The 24,022-nt window shown below is 40.1% G+C and overlaps 1 protein-coding gene across 5 annotated transcripts in view; it reads left to right on the top strand.

Moving 5' to 3' along the window:
- Nucleotides 1-10,732: 10,732 nt before the first annotated feature.
- TMEM121 (transmembrane protein 121) overlaps nt 10,733-24,022 on the top strand; it is a 211,553-nt gene continuing 198,263 nt past the window's right edge. For 3 of the 5 annotated variants that reach the window (XM_075191887.1, XM_075191885.1, XM_075191884.1), the window contains exon 1: nt 10,733-11,344. The gene's annotated coding sequence lies outside the window, so the exon portion shown is untranslated. Of the gene's footprint in view, nt 11,345-13,035; nt 13,118-24,022 lie in introns of all 5 variants that reach the window. The other 2 variants (XM_075191886.1, XM_075191883.1) reach the window with 1 other exon arrangement.

Below are 24,022 nucleotides of genomic sequence, written 5' to 3'. Positions count from 1 at the left end.
CATTGTACATCCACCAGTCGTCGATCTTGTTGGACAGTGTGAAGCTTGACAGAGATCCTGTCAGGGTCATTGTAAAGGAGACCCAAAGTGTCAAAGAATGTGTCAACTGCTGAAATTATAGATGTTCGGTCTCGTGGGAGACTCCTAATAGCGTTATCACAAGCCTTCCCAAGGCGCGGAGTCTAACGGACTCCCCGGGCTTCACCAAGAGCCACAGCAAGGCGGGATGGGTTTTGCTGCCGGAGGCCCACAGGTCGCGATCCTTAGGTTAGCCCCCTGATGTAATAGATGAGAGACTGTAGATGGGAGAGCCGGAGAGCAGACTCTGAAGCGGTAAAGCACGGCAGGATAATTCAGCTGAAATAGATCAGCACACACCGGAGAGTCTCGTCATGTCTCAGTGGAATACCAGGTCGGATACACTGAAGAGATACCAGCTTCAGGAGAGTGGCAGAGTCTGATACACTGATACTCAATGGAATGGACAATAATATCTGGGTCAGATACACAGAGGCACAGGCAACAGAGTAGTCAGAATCAATAGCCGGGTCGGATACACACGAGCACAGGCGGTAGAGTAGTCAGTAAGAATATTCGGGTCAGATACACAGGAGCATGGGCAGAGAGTAATCCAGAAGCAGTGGTCTAAGAAGCCATAGGTCATACACGCAGGAACATGAGGAAGCAGCACAGGATACACAGAGAGGGAGAGCCAGACGCCAAGCTGTAACTTGTTGCTCTGACACAGGCAGTGATTCAGAGCATGCAAGATATAAGGGAAATTAATTCAAATTCCCCACCTCTGTGTCACATGACCACAGCCGCGCGCCAGCCGCCCCGAAGAACAGAGAAGCGTCTGCGATCGAGAACGGGAGCGAGATACAGTAAAGTCTCTTACAATAGGACTCTGGTGTTCAGTACCAGTACATTTAAACTAGTTAAACAATTATGCCAACTCGCAGTTTAAAATATAGCTTGTAGCTTTGTCGACTTCCAGCCACCTGAAAGACCATTAGAATAATTCACTTTAGGTTCCGATATACCAACAGCAGTAGATTGTGAAACTCTAGATGTCTCCTTTTTGCTGCAACTCTAGTAGGCAGGTCTTGTACATCTTGGTAAAAACCTGTAACTGATTAGTCAGAACCTGGGCAGGGGTTGTCTTCAGATTTATGCCTCTGATACTGTGATGCCAAGAAAAGGACTTCTAAAATGAACTTCTAGAATCAGGCTATTTGCGGTCTTCACCTTTAGCAGCTCTGCTTTAATTCTGCTCTTCTGAAAAAAAAAGAACTTTCCGAATAATATGTGCAGAGTGAAAAGGTAACATTTTGTCCCCTTGTCTTTGTGAAAAATAGCTCTTAGTGTCTTATCTGATGCATCTATTTGAAAGAAATTACATCTAATCTGGCAGAGGTAGGACTGTAGCACCTGTAAAGGCTTACTTTAAAATTGTAAAGGCATGCTGAGCCTCCTTAGACAAACGGAAAGCACAACCCTTGTAGATGTGTTCTGTGGTAAGACCTGCAATCTGTGAGAGTATAAAACAATGAATAGTTATTAAAGGTACAAATATATGTGTGAAATACCTTTAAAAAGCTATAACTACAGATATGAGAACTACGCTCTTGACATAAGAGTGAAGAAAAAAAAACCATGGCACAGAGACAATACCAGGAAGACTAAAAACAATGACCTGGAAGACATTACGCAGTACTGGACAAAGGATTTTGAATAATATGTATTTATTGTTGCAAAGAAATATTTGCTGAGCTAAAGAGATTTCCTTATATGTGCTTACTGTTGCAAAGAAAGATTTGTCCTTATAAGTACTTGTTGTTAACCAGTTAATGCTCGAGCTTAGGTTTAAATAAAGGAGCAGTCTGAGAAGTCCCTCAGAGCTGATTCTGAAACTACAACTATTTGGATGTGTTTTCATTTCCTCCTCTCCAGTCGACTGCAAGAAATCAGGTCATCAGAGATTGATACTAGGGGCACCAAGCATCCGTACCCTGACAAATGTTAGAAAAGTTTTAAATGAAGCAGTGGTAATAATGCAATGAAAAAATGAACTTTTTCAACTTTCCTTGGAGTTGGCTGTTCATCAATGTATCTGTATCCATTTGCAAAACTTGTGGAGTAATGATATGGTCAAGGAACTCCAAAGGCTCCTTATCTAGCTATTTAAAGTATAATTGCAGATTCACTCACAGTCTAATCCATTGATTATCCTCCAAATGTATATATGAAATATATAATATCAACCCTGAGGCTGTTTGCTATGAAGTTAAATATCGCTGTGGATCTTAGAAAAGCTACGGGGGGTGATTTGCTATCTACCTGGCTAAAACTCCAGACTGGCTGTGGGTTTAATGGAGTTGTATAAGGAAAGAGCAGCTTCATTAGTCCGATGCGACAGGGTGCAGACAGCGAAGATGCCGTCACGCGTTTCGCGAAGTCTGCTTAATCAGTGGCAAGATCCACAGCGATATTTACCTTCATAGCAGACAGCCTCAGGGTTGATATTATATTTTCCATATATACATTTGGAGGATAATCAATGGATTACACCAGTGATGGGCAAACTACGGCCCTCGGGCCAGATCCGGCCCACTTAGAGGTTCTATCCGGTCTGCCAATATTTTAAAAAATTTCATTAAAATATGCATAAAATTATTAGGGCCAATGCTGTGTGTCAGAACCTTCATTTTTATGCCTTCCCAGCTATTTCCTCCATTACACTTTATCCTCGTTCCTAAAAGGACACTTTGTATGCCAATCACTCAAACACCTGCCCGCCCCGTAATGGCTGAAAGTCATGTGAGAAGAGATGGGCTGTGCCATATACTAAGGCGGATTTCGATTGGCTGCTGTGTTGTCAGTTAGTGGCTCACCAGAAAGACGGATCTGCAACAAACTGCTGAAATAAGTGCTGTGTCTGTACGATCGCTGCACTTATAGAGGTAACACTGCTATATAACACCCTCCCGTCCCATTCAAAAAATTTGTATTATATATTTCGATATTTGAGTTTTTAAATAAATTATATTGGCTCGCCTAAAGTTTTTCTTTTTTATTTGGCCCGCTCCTGAAAAAGTTTGCCCATCACTGGATTAGAGCATGAGTGAATCTGCAATTATACTTAAAATAGCTAGATAAGGGACTAGATATCTTTGTGCTACCTCTCTATATTTAGATCTATTGAATATACTCTTAATCTGGTGTAGGAAGAGTTTAATATATTGTAACTTTATAGCTATAGCTCTCAAAATTATATAGGAGACGTGTAGTAGTGCAGACAGCGATTTTGTCACTTTTTGTTTAAGCACTTACACCTGTTTTTATATTTCGCTAATTTTACAATTAATAATAAACGTTAAGTTTGAAGTCAGGTATGCTCCTTTTGAATTAAAACCATATACCTCATAGGAGTTGTCAGTGTACCTATAATAATGAACTTCCTTTTTCTCTTGTATATATATCATTTAAATTTTAGGTAGCACCCCCATATATGTACTGAAGATACAAATAATTGTAGAGTTTATACATTACAATTAACATCATTATAAAGGGGTTATTAACTCTTAGCATCTGGTGTGACAGTTTTCTTTTTCCTTTTGTATATTCCAAATTTAGCTGTAAGTAAACCAGGGTGTTATCTATGAACTGGTAAAGTAGGAACAGTTAAAGTGCTGAAATGTACCAGGGGTATTACAAAGGCTAAAAGTCATGGCACCGTAGTGGTTGTTTCTGGTGAAAAATGCTCTCTTCTATTTGTTCCTCTATCTGACTGGACAAGGTTATAAGCCCCTTAAGGACTAGCTTTGTAAATGGCTGATCAAAGATGTTGAAATAGCTCAGGAAATAGGGGAGCGGGAAGCAGTTCTGCCCTGTGATTACGTTTAAGGCACAGTAGTCAATTCTTGATAAATGTTGAGACCACCTTTTTTCCCACAAAGAATACTGACTGAGGTTATCATCTAGATATTACCTCAGATATTCAGCCAAAGGCAATATGGGCCACATGTAGGAGTTCAATGGGACAGTCATATGATATGTGAGGTAGAAACTGCTCTGTATGAGTTTTCTTAAAAACATCTAAAAAGTTAAGGTCAGCTGGTAGCTCAGATGAAATGGAGGTGATGGCAGCAGAAATAGAGAAAGGCAGAGCTACACGAAGGTAACAGGACCTTATACAGTGCGGTGAGGAAAAAGTTACTGTTTTCTTCTCCCAGTTGATCCTGGGGTTGTAAAGACAGCAATGGCATGGTAAGCACAACAGGAAAATACAGAGACTGGACTAAGTCAAACACAATGTTCTTCATCATTAGAGGCAGTGATAACATTAGTTGCCAGGCCAGAAGCGATGGCAATTCTATTGATGGTGTGAAATGGAACTGACAAGGCCTTATGGATGATGGGGATCTTATGTTATTCGGTAAATTACTCATCCATGAAATGTCCCATAGACCTGGGGTAAATTTATGAAGCTGCAGGTTTCAAAAAGTGGAGATGTTGCCTATAGCAACCAATCAGATTCTAGTTATCATTTAGTACGTGCTACAAAATGATAGCTAGAATCTGATTGGTGCTTTAGGCAACATCTCCACTTTTGCAAACCCAGAGCTTGATAAATTTACCCCCTGGAGTCCATGAATGCTGGTATTGTCAATATGTTGATCTAAACTTTGACTTTATGGGAAAGTGAGATATAATATCTCAGGATGGTAAAAGAGTCGGAGCTTGTATGCTGAAGATGATTAAAAGGTAAGATACAGCCAGTACTCATTTTTTGTGTCTGATTTGGCGAATTTACCATCCCTGGTTTGAAGGTGCAATGCAGTGGGCATACCTGAAGAAAGTGCTTAGCGTTAGCAGAATACATGAAGAGATTCTTACTATGGCACTGGGCCCATTCTTTTTCTAAAGCAAAAAGAGTGGGTGCTTGATATAATATATAAATTTATTGGCACAACAATACATAAGATAACACTAATAATTCTCAACATATAATAATATTCCTGCAGAATGAGGACCTCAGTTGAAGATTATGACTCACATCATATATTCTTTTAAAAAAGGCTATTTTATGTAGAAGGAAACAGCCTATATTTTCCCAAGATGTTGTAATCAATTCAATTCATCGTGCTCGCATATAGTATTGATAGTTTCCACTATCGCGGAAAGATAGTATCTCAAATCAGAATTATTAGTGTTATCTTATGTATTGTTGTGCCAATAAATTTATATATTATATCAAGCGCCCACTCTTTTTGCTATAGTTCTATATGTTACAGGTTGGATACCTATCCGTGGTGCAGCTGACATATATATATATATATATATATATATATATATATATATATATATATATATATATATATATATATATACATACATATATAGTTTGTTACAAGTCATTACTAGCGTCCAAATTGTTTCTATTGTAATTGTTTCCATTCTTTTTCTGTCAGTTGACCAAGAAACCCATCAAGCTGCATGGGTTCCTTCTCAGTGATAGTGGACCCAGGGCTGGCACAGGACACCACACAGTAAGAGGAAAAGTCAGCAGTGGAGGGTCAGTGATCCCTTCTTTTTCCCACCATCGTTCAGTAAAACAAGGACCAATGGTGACACTCTGGGAAAGAAATTACTCTAGTTCATCAGGAAGATCCATGCCTGTCAGCTTACCATTGATCTCAGATTAAATTGATGTTATCTGGCAGCAGTGGTCAAGTGTGTGTCATCCACCCATCACTGGAATTCTGTGGTACATGTCTGGACTCCTGCTGCAACTCGGTTAGGGTGGCTTTGAATGTAGCACAATGGTAGCAGTCATCAAATGCTTCTGTGGACACCTATAGAAAGCAAGACAGAAAGCTGAGAATTGGATCCTCTTGCATATATAATTATGTCCCATATTTTTCAAGACTAAACTTTTAAGTTCCATAATTTTGCAAAAGCCTTTTCAGTTTAAGTTTACAACATGTGGTTGGGAAAAAAAGGATTCTTTATTGAAAGAGCAGTGAATGTATAGAAAGTAGCCCCGCAATACTGACATTGGAAGATGCTGTAAGAAGATTCAAGAAAATATTTTCCTAACAAAACATTTTTGCCAGTTTTCCCCCAGATGTTATCCTTTAATAAATCGTCCCCTATGCCCCGGATCAACATAGTGCCATATGTTGATCCATGGGATAGGGGAAGATTTACCAAAATAGAAAAAAATCCATATTTCCTGTAGAAAATGGGAGTTTTGCCAGTTATAGGGCCTTTATCTATTATTGTCGGCAGTAAGATTTCCTTTGCATTGGGAATCCTATTTAACAAGTATTGCAGTGTTACCTGTACTGCCGCAATACCTGTTCTGTTATCACCACCAAGTAAGGGCAATAACAGATTAAAATCAATAAAAAATGCTTTATTCTTTTATGAGTTTTTAACTAAGTGAAACTGAAAGTCAAAATCTCACGCATGTGCACATCTCCAAAGGCTGGCACGGTGAAGCAGTAAGTTAAACTTTAGCCTGTATTGTTGGGGCAACCTAATATCGCTCAGCCAGCAATATTTTTTTTCTTAACTTGCATAAATAACAGATTTTTTTTTATCACCACAATAGTAGGTGATACTATCACCAGAAAAGGGGTCTTAATTGGGAACAAGCCCTCTTAGTTGGGGTTAGTGTTATGACAACCAGTGCGGCATAAACTTATAGAACAGGTGACTGAGGTCTTCAGCTTTAGCAGCCACCTTTCCCGTAGAGACTGATTATGCTCACAGGTACTCAGATGCCCCCAGGTCTTAAACTCAAAGTAGTATAAGTTTATACTCACACGGCTGCGCACAGGTACAGGAGGAAACACACGGAATGGAAGGCCAGCGATCTGCAGACTTGAAGGAGCACCGAAGATGTCAGGTACCAGCAGGGTCGGGGTCACAGGCAGCGGTTCGGAATCCGAGGACAGGCAATGGATCAGGATCACAGGCAATGATACAAAGTCCAGGTACAGGCAATAGGTCAAGATCAGAGGCAATGGTTCAGAATCTGGGGACAGGCAGGGTCATACACAGGTAATCGATCCAAGGTTAAACACCAAACAATAACTAGGAAGCAGGCAGCAGTACTGAGAACAGTACGCTATAACCGGCAGGGAGGCTAAGCCCTCCCTGCCTTTTGCATTGAAGCAAACCAATCAGGGCATTGCCCTGCAACTACACACAGGGAAAGGTTGATTAAATAATAAGTGAACTAATTAGCCCGCAGGCTCAGAGCGCGCGCCCAGCAGTACTGAGTGGCCGGGGCGCAAAGGCAGAGACTTCGGCGTCCGGCCGTTGCCCTGGCAACGGTCGGAGCCGAGAAACAGGAAGTGACGTCCCGGTCGCCATATCGACGGCCGGAACGCCAGAGGAAGCGGGAAGCGAGTTGCGGCTGTGCCCGCGGCCACCGCGGCTCGTGACAGTACCCCCCCTTGAGGAGGGGTCAAGGTACCCCGACATCCTGGTTTCCCGGGAATTTTTTTAAAGAATTCCTTTATGAGTCTATTAGCATGTAGACGTCTCCGTGGAACCCAGGATCGCTCTTCAGGCCCATAGCTCTTCCAATGCACGAGAAAGTGGGTTTGTCCTTGGACTTTTTTGGAATCCAAAGTTTTCTCCACAAGAAACTCTCTCTGCCCATCAATGTCCAGAGAGCGAGGTATCCTAGGTTGGAGGGTTCTAAAGTTACTAGAAAAAACAGCTGGCTTCATAAGGGAGCAATGGAAGGTGTTGGGGATCCTTAAAGAACGAGGGAGTCTCAGCCTAAAAGCAACAGGATTAACCCTTTTAATGATAGTAAATGGGCCGATAAATCTAGGCCCAGGTTTCTTACAGGGCTGTCTAAGCTTGATGTTCCGGGTAGACAGCCAAACTTCATCTCCGACTTTAAAGGAACACGGTCTACGATGACGATCTGACAGAGCCTTGGATCTGAATGAAGTCTGGAGCAAGACGGAGTGGACCTTTTTCCAAATAATTCTTAGCCGTGAAGCAGTAGGACGTATCTCAGGCAGACCTGAAGGATTCATGGAGTGAAGAGAGTTAGCTCTGGGATGGAATCCGAAGTTGCAGAAGAACGGGGACTGGCGAGTAGAGGAATGACAAGAGTTGTTATAGGCAAACTCAGCCCACGGAAGTAAGGATGACCAATTATCGTGGAACTTGGATATACACAGACAAAGGAATTGTTCTAGTGAGTGGTTTACCCTTTCCGTCTGCCCGTTAGATTGGGGATGGTAAGCAGATGACAAGCTAACCTTAACTTCTAGCAAGTTACAGAAAGATTTCCAAAACTGGGCAATGAATTGCGAACCACGGTCAGAGACAACATCTTCAGGTAGGCCGTGGAGACGAAATACATGTTGGACGAACAATGAAGCCAGAGTTTGGGCATTAGGCAGCCTAGGCAAAGGCACGAAATGGGCCATCTTACTGAAACGATCTACGATCACCCAGATGGTATTATGGCCCGACGACCAGGGTAGATCAACAATGAAGTCCATTGAGAAATGTGTCCAAGGTCTAGCTGGAGTGGACAAGGGCAATAACTGACCCGAAAGACGGCTTCTGTAGGACTTGCCTTTGGCACATTCTTCACAGGAAAGAACAAAATCCTTGACATCTGAGGGTAGAGTGGGCCACCAGACCCAGCATGAGAGTAACTCGGTGGTCTTAGAGATCCCTGGATGTCCAGCGAGTTTGTTTTCATGGCCTTCTATAAGAACTGTTTTCCTAAGGTGAACAGGAACAAACAATCTATTCGTAGGGGTCTCAGAAGGAGCAATTCTTTGGAATTGACGGAGTGTGGCTCCATGGTCTTGAGTTATACCAGCGTGAATTGAGGAAGGAGGGTTAATGGGCAGAGGATCAGCAGCCGGAGTATGGCAGGATACAAAGCTTCGAGAGAATGCATCGGCTTTAATGTTTTTTGAACCAGGTCTATAAGAAATCATGAATCTGAACCGAGTGAAGAACAATGCCCAACGTGCTTGTCTGGCATACAGAATTTTGGCAGACTCAATGAATAATACATTTTTGTGATCTGTAATGACAGAAATAGTATGCACTGCCCCCTCCAGCCAGTGGTGCCATTCTTCAAATGCCCATTTTATAGCCAGGAGTTTGCGGTTACCGTCGTCATAATTAACTTTGGCAGAAGAGAATTTCCGCGAGAAATAGGCGCATGGATGCATCTTGTGATCCCGAAGATCCCTCTAAGACAAAACAGCGCCTGCGCCCATATCGGAGGCATCCACTTCAACCACGAAAGGCAACTCAGGATTAGGATGTCTCAAGATGGGAGTAGTGGCAAATGCTGATTTCAGGGCTTCGAAAGAACTTATCGCTTCAGGAGTCCAGTTGGCCGTATCTGCTCCTTTACGGGTTAGAGCAGTAATTGGAGCTACTAAGTCTGAGAAGGTATGTATGAATCTCCGGTAGTAGTTTGCAAAGCCCAGAAATCTTTGGATGGCTTTCAGATTGATTGGCCGCACCCAATCTTAGATTGCTTGGACTTTGCTAGGGTCCATTGAGAACCCATCAGAGGAGATGATGAGGAAAACGAGACATTCTGGACCTCAAATTCCCATTTCTCCAATTTCGCGAAAAGTTGATGCTCCCGAAGTTTCGAAAGGACTTGTCGAACATGAAGGCGATGCAGATCTAAAGATGATGAATAGATCAGGATGTCATCCAAATATACAACGACAAAACAGCCTAGAAACTCGCGAAGGACATCATTGATCAGGTTCTGGAAGACTGCGGGAGCGTTGCATAAACCAAAGGGCATGACTAAATACACAGGTAATCGATCCAAGGTTAAACACCAAACAATAGCTAGGAAGCAGGCAGCAGTACTGAGAACAGGACTCGTGACAGTTAGGAAATAGTTTGTTCCCCTTCTTAAAGGAAATTGGAAGGATTTTTACCTTCCTCAGCATCAACTCCGGTTTCCTCCCACACTCCAAAAATATACTAGTAGGTTAATTGGCTGCTATCAAATTGATCTTTCTCTCTCTAATTGGGCAGGATTGATGTGAGTGAGTTCTCTGTACAGCGCTGCGGAATTAGTAGCACTATATAAATATCTGATGATGATGATAATCTGTTTTCCTTGGGGATGAAAGGTCAGACTTCATGGACATTGTCTTTTATCAACCTAAAAACTATGTAATTATATGACAGGTTTCATGATGTCACTGCAGTTTAATAGACTGCATTCTTAGCTTTTTAACCTGCATAAGATCCCATCAGGATACTGGTATCAATATATGGGAGGGACTTTAACTGTCCGTAGTGAAGAGAGATAATACTTGTACTCTTTAACAGTGCTGCAGTGAAAAGTCAGCTTAACACTGTACAATATATGTTACCTTTATGGTTTATCTCTGAAAATGTAACCGTTGATGTTGAGTGGACCTTTAATTTATGTGTATCTATGGCCAATATTTTTTTTTTTTTTTTTTAATGGGTGCTACTATTAAAATAATGATGTGAATTACTACACCTAGTATAACGATTATTTACATTTACTTACTCTCACAATGTGGGGTTAGATATTGCTTTGAGGGTATATACAGCTGCAAGTGCAATTACTTACAGCGGCCATGCAAGCTAGAAGAGACAATCACGCATAATGGGTGGGAACACCTCAATGTATTTCTCGTTTCGTGCAAGTCTGTAGCAGAACAAGAGGAGACGCTTCTCTGGTTATTGCCTCCATCCCTCTCCCCTCCCCCTATACACACACACACACACACACACACCAGTATATTCACTGTTACTGGCATTTATCCTACAAATGATTGCTTGAATGCAGTGTTGTGCTGCTGGCTTCATCTACCGAGTGCAGGCTACGAGATGAGAAAAGAGGGAATAGGCATTTACTTCTAAGGAAGGGGGGAATATGGGAGATTTACATGGCAGCCGTCTTACATGAGCAAACTGTCGATGAATAATGCAGGTTTTCTGGGAGTGAAGTTGGACAAGCCGCCTTTAGAGCCCCCCCCCCACCCAAAAAAAAAAAAAAAGGATCGGAGAGAAGCATTGATTTGTCATACACCCGAGTTGGGCGCTAGGTATCGCAATTCTGTACTCTGCTTCATTTTCTTTCTTCCATTCTGGTGACTTTTTAATCTAGAAGCAAAATAACAAATCTCAGGAGGAAAACTAATGCTGGATTTTAAAAATCCTTGTGGAAGAATAATGGCCCTTTTGCAGACCTATCACTGCAAGTTCGATTGGATGTAAAATTGATGCTCAGCTGTTGCGAATCTTTTGATTTGAACACATGATTGATAGGCTACAGGTAAGAATAATATAATATTTTACCGTCAAAAAATAAATCGCCCATGAAATGGTCTACTATTTTTATTATGACAATGCCGTGTGGTTTGCAGTCTACATCGAAAATTTCAAATTCTAATATATGTGTATTCGACTTTTACCTTTACAATGTGTCAATACTGTGTGAAACTAGTGGACTTTATTTCCTGACCATCCTCTCTCAAAACAGAAATCTATATATTGTTGCTTAATGTGAAACCAAAGCATTGAACTATATTTTCCTTCATTGAATCACGCAAGCTCACTGGAGCTAGTATCTGGCCCCGTTCGCTATGAGCATTACGTTTTTACCCTTGTAAAACCAGTACCATGATGATAAAATATGTTTGTAAACAATATAACCAAAGTCTCAACTAAAAATAAGGCTATTTAATTGTCCTTTTCGATGTTTATAGAGTAATAAGACTGCAAGTACAGACTACAATGCAGCCAATCTATGTTGTACCACTGCTAATGGAATTTGTAAAATATCTACTTGAAACATGTATGCTGTTGGAAATCATGATTAGTTCAAGCTATAAATTCTGATTACGGTTTTAGAGGAAAAAAAAAAAGAGTTTTATAGAATTATAGAATTAAGTTGGATTCTTTTATGGGTATGATTACTGCAAATAACAGTAAAGGCACTGAATTTGTTAGTTGACTGCTTTGAAAAAATATAATATTCACAGGCAATGGTTTTAAGTATAGGTCTCTTGTACCTGTGGCCATTGCCAATCTTCTAACCCTTCTGTGGGTTCCATGTGAATTGAACAATACTGAACTAATGCTGCTGTGTTTTAATATACAAATGTGAGAAATAATTTTAAGGTGTTAAACTATTTTCAGTGCAGATCCTGTTGTGATAATTACACATCAAATGACTTTAAAATAATAAGTATAATTATAACATACACATAAAGGACCACTAAATCCTAAAATTTACGTTTTTAAATTGTATCATGTAGGTAAATTTCATTGTTAACCTGGCGTTTGACTGCAGCTCTGTTTAAGAGTAAAGTATTACCTCTCCACTTCATTACAGGCAGGAGAAGCTCCTCCCACATCTTTAAAGTAGTGCCCTGGCAGATCTGATGCAGGTCAAAAAGCTTAGGTTACTGTCAGTTGGGTTATTGTGATATTACTGTTGTAATGTCCGCTACTATAGTCACCAATAAAGACTGTCCGATGCGATTAGCGTGGTTCGAAAACACAAAGAGATTTAATGGCAAAAGAAAAATATAACAAAGTATAAACCAGTGGTAATCAATATCCTGATGCTTGGGATACCGACACCGACTATACCTACAACAAAAAACAGAACAGTTAAGTAACAACAGAATTAAAATGTACACTGACCTTTACAACGACGGCGGACATTATCCAAACCACTGCTAGGCGACTGCTGTTAAATGCCAAGATACTGGATGCTGGCGCTTCATTATTACGTCACCAAAGACAGCGACATCTACATTTAAAGAGGTATGTTGATGTTAGGGGTTAGGGTGCGTAAAGTTTGGTAAGTTATGTGACGTCAGAATGAAGCGCCGGCATCCAACATCTTCGCATTTAGCAGCCGCATAGCATTATCATTTCGGTAATGTCCGCCGTCGGTGTAAAGTTAAGTATACATTTGAATTATGTCGTTATTTAACTGTTCGTTTTTTTTAGTAGGTACAGTGGGTTTCGGTATCCCAAGCCTCGGGATATCGTACCCAACCTGTATAACTGATACATACATGGCGCACTGGATCCAGTAAGTCATTCAATCCTGAAATCTGTGGTCAAAGAGGCGGTTGCTGTACCAGTGGCCAGTTTATATACAGTTTGGTTTGATAAAAAATAGTGATTATGTCACAATGTACACAAAGATAACACTAAGAAAGTTTTTCATTGGTTCAAGGCTTATGATGGTTCCAGTAGACTGCAGGTCATAGGTTAGTTCAAACGATTCTTCTCCAAAGGTGGGGGCAACTCACTCCAACAGCTGGTACATGTCTTGCCCCAGGGAACCGCCTACAATCTGGTTTACACTAATCCATTAACAGAATATCTATGAGAATTAATCTTATACTAATCATAACTAGCGGCCGCTATATGCAATTGCTTCTCCGATGATACCGGATTCCTGATGGTAAAATGTAGATTAATATAAGACTAAACACCATATATTTCTTAGGACCTGAATCATAAATACCTTTTAATGTAGCTTTATCTTTGTATAATTAATCTCTAAGTCTTAATAATAAAAGAATATGAGTTGGAACTTTATTAAATGTGAACTATTTACAAATGTAGGTGTGAGTGTATTTGCTCTGCTTATCTGTGCAATTGCGTAATTAATCCTGGTATGATGTAGTGTACTAATCGCAATTGCACGGAATACTATTGCAAACAATATTTATTACTTTAGAACGACTTCTTCCAATTATTCGACTTCAACACTGGCCCTGCCCTTGAAGATACTAACCAAACAGTGCAGTTCGGCGATGCTAGTCTGCCAAACTGTCAGTCACAGTATTTGCTTTGTTGACATGAATCAGAATATTCCACTTAGCTGCATAAAAGTAAGTGGGACAATACAGAGTGTAGAACATTGTACAACATCAGATAGATCATGTAGGTGGATCAGCTCCTTCCTCCTGTATCTTTTAATCTTTTGATCTCTTTGGACAACGCACTGTTCAATTCACATTGACCGTTTTTCAAATACAAACAAAAACACCACAATCTGTGTTCTAGCTACTTCCTGTGTTTGAAAAGTGCTGGAAGAGTTCAACACTGTGATCAATGCATACATATAGCCTAATGAATCTATTAGTCTATGTTTTTGAAATGGAAACCCAGGACACCTATGTTCTTGTATGAAAACAAAAAACCTTCTATACCTTTTAGTTGTGCAGTATTGTTCAGAACAATATGGATTAGAAATGTGAATTCTAGAATAATGTCCATGTGACAGTGTGCAAAAAAGGTACAGTGCTAGGAAAAGAGGGACATTGGAGCACTAAACAATGCTGTGAACAAACCATGGACAAAAATATGTAACGCATCTTTTGTCCATGATCATGTCATCTGTTTGCATTAATGTCTATTTCCTATAAAGTCCTCCATTCAATAATTAATAAACATGGCACAGCTGGGAAGGAATCAGACAAGGCATGGTGCACACTTGTAATTGCAATTTACTGTGTAACTTGGTGCTGGTACTAGCTAGTGAAAGAGTCAAAACAAACCAGAATTAACTTGCAAAAACAGTCATGGGCTGCATAGAGGGTTGTGTTTATTATCCCTGGAAGGTAAAAAGCGCTGCATGTCAGGGGACTTGGTCGCATTTTGAGGGGGCTTTCTTCATGTGCTAACAATTACAAGAGACAAGTGCAGAAACAATCTCGCTTAATGTCTATTATGGCTTGGCCAGTCATTAAGTAGCTTTACCCTATCTCTAGGCATAATATATACAATACAATATTTAGTATTTTAGTATTTTCTTTTAAGCCAAGGAATTTTGAATAGTTCTTTTCTAATCCAATTATCAAGCCATAATACCTGACTGTCACAACGTTCAGACTTAATAACTTGCATGTTTTGATATGAGCTAAAGCCCCCAAAGTCCATTCATTGTAGTTAGCCCCCCAAGTAATCTAACACCCATTTTATAGCAATGTAGCCGTACATATTTAATCGTATTAGTTAGCTCTCAATGTTCATTCATAAACTGACAAATTCCACACATATTATATAGTCCAACCAATATCCCTCCATTTTATACAGTTCTCCACAGTAGTCTCCTATATGGTTATGTCCACCCATATAATATTACCCCAATATCCACTTTACATCCACCCCCCGATGTCCAAATGTACAGAGTTAAATATATATCGACAGTGGCACACATTTATGCACCTACCTTGCTCTGCTGCTGTTTTTCTGCTGTTCTTTTCCATTGTTTATGCTGCTTCTTTTCAAAGGCAGTCGCGGTAGTGCCACCATGATGGTCTGATGTTGCAGGCTAGTCTCCGCTTCCCTTCACAGTTTCCTTATAACACACAAGTTTTCCTAAAGAACACTGAAGTGATGACATTGAACATCACTTGTGTATTACATCTACTATACAGTCATTGGGCTGCATCTGTTTGCATTCTCTGCACTACAGTAATGTTATTGGCCAGAGGCAGCTTTTGCACACAACACACAGCTGCCATATGGGGTTTCATCATTGCCTAGTACACAAGCCTTATTGGAATGAGCCATCAACTGTTATAGTCTGGACCTCAGGTTTATCTGGCAAGTGCTAAATTTGCCAGATGGCCAAGCCTGGCAAAGACAGGGATACTTTTAGACAAATTATTTTGTCCGTGGCATCTTAGAAATTAATGTATTCTGCTGAGCCTCACTTAACTAACCCAATATTAAATTACTTCTCTACTAATGCTATTCTGGTGCTGCACATCAAGATCTTATATTCATGAACAGCAATGCCACATAATGTTTTTTTTCTTTATATAGAGGGTAAAGTACCTTTTGTGCATGCATATGATACTTATTTTTCTTAACTATGCTCCTTCAAATCATTATATCCATTTATTATTATTATTATAAGGCAGTGCTCCACAGCACCGTATTGTAGGGCAAACAGGACATACATAAAACGGGGGCATACCTCTTTCGCCAAAAACTATACCACATCTTTCGCATGGATTGGGTTGAGACTTCATTACAGAAGGAGAGCAAAGTTGAGTACTTCTTCAACACTTGGGAAAGCTTAATAGATTTATTAACGCAAAACATAGGCACACAAGTGTGGAAGAGTTTTCACAATACAGGGTGGTTTGAATTATGAACGTGTGCTGGTGAACCACCAATAGCACAAAATCCTAGTTAAACCGGATTGGGGGAGGTGAGGGGGTGCTAGCCTATGTCCCCAAATTTATTCACATACTGAATTGTTCCACAAAAATAATGAATAATCATTTGAGCTGTCTCATAACTTATACTGTGGGGAACATTGTTATGTCTGTAACGCTTCATGGAATGTATTGATATTTGTAAACAAACCTTATGAAGTTTATTTCATTGTAAACAACGTATTGTATTTTGTTATCTTCCTCAATAAAATAAATATTATAAAAAAAAAACAAAAAAAAACAGGGGCATACAAGGCAGACAGAATAAATGCAGACATGAAAACAAAAGGTACAAAACTTGAAAACAAAAATGAAAACAAAAGGTAGAATGTACGCTCTCTAATGACCCTGCTCATTAGAGAGCATACATTCTAAGTGGAAAAAGGCACAGCTAAAACAAGTGGAGCGACCCCAAATGCCTATTACATCCCCTCAGTGGTGCCCCGAAAAGCCTGGCACCCTTGGCAGCTGCGTATTGGTAAGCACCAGACCTGCTTACACTACTTATAAAGCCTAAAGTAATGACAGAAAATTAACAATTTACTCCCACAACAGAAATGGAAGTTCCCACTGTGCGGAAATCTTTGTTGTCAATGCTGGAAAGGATGCCCAGAAAGCCATTAATGATTATGTCATGGCCAGCACCAAACATCTCAGAGATGCCTACATAAGATATAGACAAAGGTAGCTTATTGTGTCGATGAAATTGCAGCATTGTGCCACAGGGGGCAGGGACAAAATGATGCCAATTGCAACTCGATGACCCCCCACACCTGCCGTTTGACCTCCTCTCTGACATAACTGGAGGGAAGAGAAGTAAAGTTGGCAAGTATGCAACACATGTAAGTTGAAACTTGAATATTTTTTTATTTTTGGCTCATAACTTGATGCTTAAAAATATTGAAATTTTTGTGTGACTCTACATGTTACATAATTGGCACTGAAAATCAGGCTGCCCACCAGTAGTATGTCTAATGCTAAAAACCTCAAACACCCTGTATTAGCATCAGTCTGTTTACATGATGGCTGTATTTGCCACTATCCATTCATATTTGTTGTCTACTCACCCTGGCACCATACAAATGTCTACCTTCCAAACGGGTGTAATTTGCAGTTGGATGTTTTTTTAATGTTTGTTTTATTTTCAGTGACCTATATATATTAAGAGGATGTGATTTTTATATATATATATATATATATATATATATATATATATATATATATATATATATATATATATATATATTAGTAACAAAAGGAGTCATTTAGTTGGCAATATGCAGAGGAAGTAGAGTAAAACATTGGCACAGTTATGTACCTAGGTGGAGATTAAACCAGGTAAAAACATATGTGTAGTTTAAAATTGGTTTACTTACATGATTTAAAAGCTGCTTCCTCTCAGCAAACAGACAGGGTGGGTCTGATAGTCTAAACAGAGCCAGGGATGGGCGTTTCCTTTTAAAGAGAAGGTGGGTGTGTCACCTGTCCATCAAGCTAGGCCTGTGGGAGGAGTGTCAGGTATAAAACCCTGCTTGTTTCATTGTTCAGGGAGATCAACGCTGGGATAGCTGGCTGATCTTGACAGAGAGCTGGACTATGTATAGTAAGCGTTGAGGGTCTCCATAATTGCTGTGCAAGTATACGGTGTCAAACAATTATTACCATCCTGACAACACAGAACCATAAAAAGGAAGAAGTTGTACGCGTGTGCTTCACCAATAGCGGGCTCTTGCCACAATATATATATATATATACACAGTAATATATATATAACATATATATATATATATATATATATATATATATATATATATTACCAAAGTAGAAATTAACATTACAAGCGTGCTACCAAAAACAGTTAAATATACTAGAAACCCACAATACTGAGTTTTATAATGATTACTCTTTATACATTTCTGACATATGATGCAGTTCTATACATTGAGGGGATCATGATACAAACAAATTACTTACAATGATGTGAAAGCAAATATAAAAATGGCTCTGCCCAAATAGGATTAAAGTCTAAGAGGATATGCATGATATGATACATATGTAAAAGGACAAGTACTGTATAAGGTAGTGAATACCAATTGTAGCTATTGGTGGGGAAAGTGTGTGCGGCTTTTGTAAGGCAGAAGCATTAGCCACCAATTTTGTTTTAAGCTGTCACAGTTCATTTACAGGGAGATGAATGACTTGCTTGAATGCATACGCACATGAATGCAGGTGATTTTCAATTTAATTGATGCTATCCAAAATGTAGCAATACGGAACTAACAAGTAGACTATAACAATTTACTAACAAAGCTGAAGTATGAAAAATAATTTTATGAGTATACTGGGCATTTACAATGCACATAATAACATTTTTGGTTTCCAAAGTGGTTGTCTACAATAAAAAAAAATGTTGCCACTTTCTGTAGCAGCAACCACTGTATTTACTTGTTATACCACAATGAAGTTAAGGGGGAGAAACTTATACATACTTGCCTACTTTCGGCAAGTGTAGTCCAGGAGTCCTGTCATTTAGGCTAGGCAGTTGCGGGATGCGGGAGACTTGCCTGCTCTCCCGGGAGTCTGTGAGACCGACCCAAATTCCGGGAGTCTCCTGGAAATTCCAGGAGAGTTGGTGTCACGGGCACTAGGAGTCTTTACCCAGGTATCACCAGATGATGGACTTACCAGAGCAGTATAGTTGGTATTATGGTACTCTGGTAGCGGGGTGATCACGGAACAGGAGACAGCAGATGGTAAGAGAATGCTCGAGGACAGTCTATGACTAGCAGCACTGGTAGTAGGTAGATAACTGTACACGAGGAACTGGATGGACAAGGAAACGTCAGTGGTCTGCGTATAGCAAGTTGTACCACTGCTATAGTGAGGAGAAATGTCCAGAAGTAACGAGGAGGTGATGAGAGTCAGCGGTCTGCGTATAGCAAGTTGTACCGCTGTCTGGGTGAAGGAATGTAATCCAGGTGAAGGTATCAGGGGAGTCAGTGGTCTGCGTTAGCAAGTTGTACCACTGCTATGTGAAAGGATACTGGAAACTGGTGACACAGGAAACAGGGGTCAGTGGTCTGCCTCTAGCAAGTTGTACCACTGAAATATATATGTGAGGAGGAGCACGAGGAGATGAATGCAATGCAGAGTATACACGGACACACTGAACTTGATCCCACAATGATATGCACAATATAGTAATAACTGAGCAGCACTGCACAAATATATAAAGTCACAAGAACTATCCAGGCTAAAAGGAAACACAGTCAAATGATAGCAATAGTCTCAGTTGATAGGGAACTCCGGAGGAGAACAACTCAGTCCAGCAAGATATGCAATACACGAGCACAGTCAATGAGAAGTATGCATACCGTTGTTCAGGAGAGCAGGCTGTCAGAGAGACGTGCAGTGATACCTGAACGGCTGGAGGCCGGCAGGGCGAGAAACCACTGGAGGGTGGAAGCGGTAACCAAGTAGGTGCAGCGCACAGTAGGTAGACCAGCAAGGATTAAACAATACTCAGGAAGCAGTAGTATATATAACTGGACACCTGGAGAACACAGAAGAGTTGAGGCGGTCTGAGCCAATAGCTGAGATGAAAGCAGCGGAGCGTTGACCCGATGCAGACAGGCGAGTTGACATAAGCAGGAACACTGTGGAAGCATGGAGACAGCGGATCGGCTGGCTGCAGACACGATGAACACTGGAGAGTTGCGATGAGCAGGACTCTGAAGAAACACGGAGTCAGCGGATAGGAATCAGCTGATGCAGTCACGATGAACACGGGAGAGTTGAAGTGAGCAGGATACTGTAGAAGCACGGAGGCAGCGGATAGGAATCAGCTGGTGCAGTCACGATGAACACGGGAGAGTTGAAGTGAGCATGATACTGTAGAAGCACGGAGGCAGCGGATAGGAATCAGCTGGTGCAGTCATGATGAACACAGGAGAGTTGAAGTGAACAGGATACTGTAGAAGCACGGAGGCAGCGGATAGGAATCAGCTGGTGCAGTCACGATGAACACAGGAGAGTTGAAGTGATTTGGAAACCACAAACGAACAACAGGAATCAGCAGGAGCTGAATACACGAGGAAACACAGGAACACCTTCAGAGGCTCATGGGGAATGAGACTCCAAGATCAGGCAACGAGGTATTGACCACAGGTGCTTTAAATAGGGAGTGTTGCCTGATCAGCCAATTAACTAAAAGGAACAGATACTGAAGGTTTAAAAGGGCTGCACATGCGCAGACCCTCAGGATGGTGGACGGCCACGGTTCCTAAACACACGAGAAGTAGCACTCACAGTCCGGTGAGTGACAGTTGGCAAGTATGAACTTATGCATCACTTCTTAGAGAGAAGCAAAGCAATAATATTTGGCAAGTAGCATCAGAAGCATGGGCTTCGTAATTATGCAAAACTCTGTAGTCGGTAATAGTCTGTATAACTAATTATACAAAAAACAGACCATATATAGAAACAAAACAACAACATACAAGGTTGACAGAGATGGTTCAGGCATGAAACGTTTCTCCCAAATTACATAAACTTGCTTTTATTGCTACATAAAACTGAATACTAAATATCCACTGCCTTGGCAAACTACAGTTTGGCTTTTTTGATGTTCATGTTAATAAAGGGCTTTTTTTCTGTGAGTTCATGTACCAAAGTTATGCTTATGTAGTATATTCTTACAGTTGCAATTTTACTTGGACTCCAAGGCCTGACTTCTTTAGGGGAGCAAAGCATAAAATAGGAGTAACTTTGCACCTGGGCAAAATTATGTTGAATCTGAGGGGGAGGTAAATTTAAAATGTGGGGACAGATATATAGTTGTGGTAAGGCATGTTCTAGATCAACTTTAAATTTCAGTGTAAAAATAATGCTATCAAGTGTTTGTGTGCTACATGAAAATACAGCCAGTATTTATCTTATGTGCAAAATAATAAACTAGTTTGCACCGCTTGCATTGCTACATGGTTTGTCCAGCAGCAAACTTACTCTTTTTTGTTTTTTATAACACAAAAAAATCGGGATAAGGCGCAGGTAGGAAGGTAATTGAATCAGCGGGTATCTAAGTGTCAAACACTGCCTGAGCATATATAAATCACAACACATTAAAACAAAAAAAAATGTTCATAGTCACAGTGGCATGCGCTATCAATCCCAATGTCCAGTGTCACAAGATCATCTAAATGGGAATCACAATGATCGTCAGGTGTGTTCTCATATACGTTCACAGGTTCAGCCGCATGATTCGTATGTAATCAGAAGACAAGAAGAAAAACATAGATTCCCCAATAGTGTAGTAATCCAAGATAAAACGTTTATTAAACAATGGATAAAATTCACTTACATTTAGTAAGGAACACAGTACATAACAGGGTATCTTTAACATGTCATACCAGGAAGTGGTAGCCAGTTAGCGGCGATACCGCTAGCGCTTTCTGATCTAAAACTAATGGTCAGTAACTACTCTACATACAATTGTTAGTAGCGCTTTTCATCTTTCTTGGGTAAATCAGCGGCTGCTGGCTATTAACCAGGCATTTTGTGATACAATAATAGCTAGTGGCATCATTTGCATATATATGCTGCACTAATGTAATTGACCATACCCAGGCTTAGCAAGGTTTTTTTCTCCTGGCCAGCTTAAAATTCAGACCCACTGAGGTATTTTGATTCCAAATTATTACCAGTCTTAAACACACATGTTATGCTGGCTAATTTTTGGTCCACATAATTCCGATCTATTGGGTCAAATTTTAGGTCTTAAATTCATTTATGACCTGATTATAACAACTTTAACCATCTATGGGATTCCCAAAATTCTTCTAATTATAATATCAGAGGGAGACTAGGGGAGTTACCCTATATATTTACTCAGATTCCCTTTTTTTACATATAGAGGTTGGGATGATGATATTTGGACCATAATAATTAATAAGAATACACCCAGGCTATGTTTCTGGCTCCACTATCTGTGGTAGTATTTTATACACTTTTGCACAATTCTTTTTTTTCACGTTTATTTTTCTCTTCTATTTCAGTTTTTCACCATGAGGATATTTCAATTTCAATAGAGATATGTTTTTAAGAAACTTCAAATTAATAAAGGCATTTGCCCTATATAAACATTAATTCTATGGTTGTTTCATCTGGTTGTATTCCACTATACAGTTATCAGTATAGGCATGAGCCTACAATATGAGGTACCTTCTACTTTAATTCCAGGTATTACCCTGCAATGTGATATACATTCTATATCATTTAGACTGGATTAGGAGTGCTCTAGCAATCCATTTCTTTCTCTTTTCTCCTTTTTGTTTTTTGATGTCTAAATAAATGGAATGAGCACCCCCTCATTATGATAACAATCTAGATATTTAAATGAGGTATATCCTGACTCTGTGCAGACTACTCCCCTTTCTTCTCGACTATCTTTAACACGCAGCCAGATTCCTGCTAGTGATCCATATCGCGGTCAAACTCCGTGTAACTTCCGGGTTTGGTTGTCCCGGTAACCAGTCTCAACCCTCATTGGAGCCCTACGCGTTTCGTCACTAAGACTTCGTCAGGGGTGATCCAATGAGGGCCGAGCGATGCCTTATATAGCGTCCTGAGTTGAGTTAAGTTCTAACTGGTTAACTATTGCAGTGCTGATAACGGATGGGGATAGCTCAATGCCTGGATGGTTATCAAACAACTGTTGTGCAATCAGATGATGTTTGTATTAAATAGGCATATGTCACTGAATAAAACACTAATACATAATCAGCAGCAAAAATGGTGCAAATGTAAAACTGCTAAAACATACTTAAAATACTAAAAACAATATAAAGGGTATATTCCCCATTGATCTAATATTGGAACAATATCTATGCATGATCAAGTGCTGTGGTGTAAACAGCATGCATATAATGTATGATTCATAAGGGAAAAGTGATGTTAAATCAAAGAGATTAATTCAAAATCTGAATTTAACCCCATTGGTGTCAGAGTACTTAGGTAAAATATCCATTTTGCTTCTTCTTGGTTGAGTAGTTTGTTAAAATCTCCTCCTCTCCAGGGTTTCTGAACCAATTTGATCCCTAAAAACTTTAATCTCGATGGATCTTGATGATGCATTGTTTTGAAATGGTTGGATAAATGATGTGTTTCTAGTTCGATTCTGATGTTTCTAACATGCTCATTGATCCTCATTTTCAATTTTCTAAAAGTACTACCTACATACTTTAGGCCACATGGACAAGTAATTAAATAGATGATTCCCGCAGAATTGCACAAAATTTGTTCTTTTATGCGAAAAGATTTAGATGAGGTCTGGGAGGTGAATTCAACTATCCCTTTCGTCCCCTCAGGTTTCGTGATGTTACATGCCTTGCAGTTGAGGCATTGAAAAAATCCATTGCTTTGTTTTACATTCCTCAGCCAGTTTGACGTGTTATTCTCTTCCTTAGGTAGATGGCTTGTCACCATCTGTCACGGGCACTAGGAGTCTTTGCCCAGGAAATCACCAGATGTTGGCTTACCAGAGTAATATAGATGGTAATAGGTACTCTGGTAGCAGGGTGACAACGGAACTGGAGGAACAGCAGATGGGGAGAGAATGCTCGAGGAAAGTCTATGACTAGCAGCACTGGTAGTGAGTATATAATTGAACACGAGGAACTGGATGGACAAGGAAACGTGAGGGTAGTCAGTGGTCTGCGTATAGCAAGTTGTACCACTGCTATAGTGAGAGGATACTT

This window comes from Mixophyes fleayi, chromosome 12 (genome assembly GCF_038048845.1).
Source record: "Mixophyes fleayi isolate aMixFle1 chromosome 12, aMixFle1.hap1, whole genome shotgun sequence".
Lineage (NCBI taxonomy): Eukaryota > Metazoa > Chordata > Amphibia > Anura > Limnodynastidae > Mixophyes > Mixophyes fleayi.
Note: the sequence above shows the minus strand (reverse complement) of the source record. Positions and strands in the feature narration are given on the sequence as shown.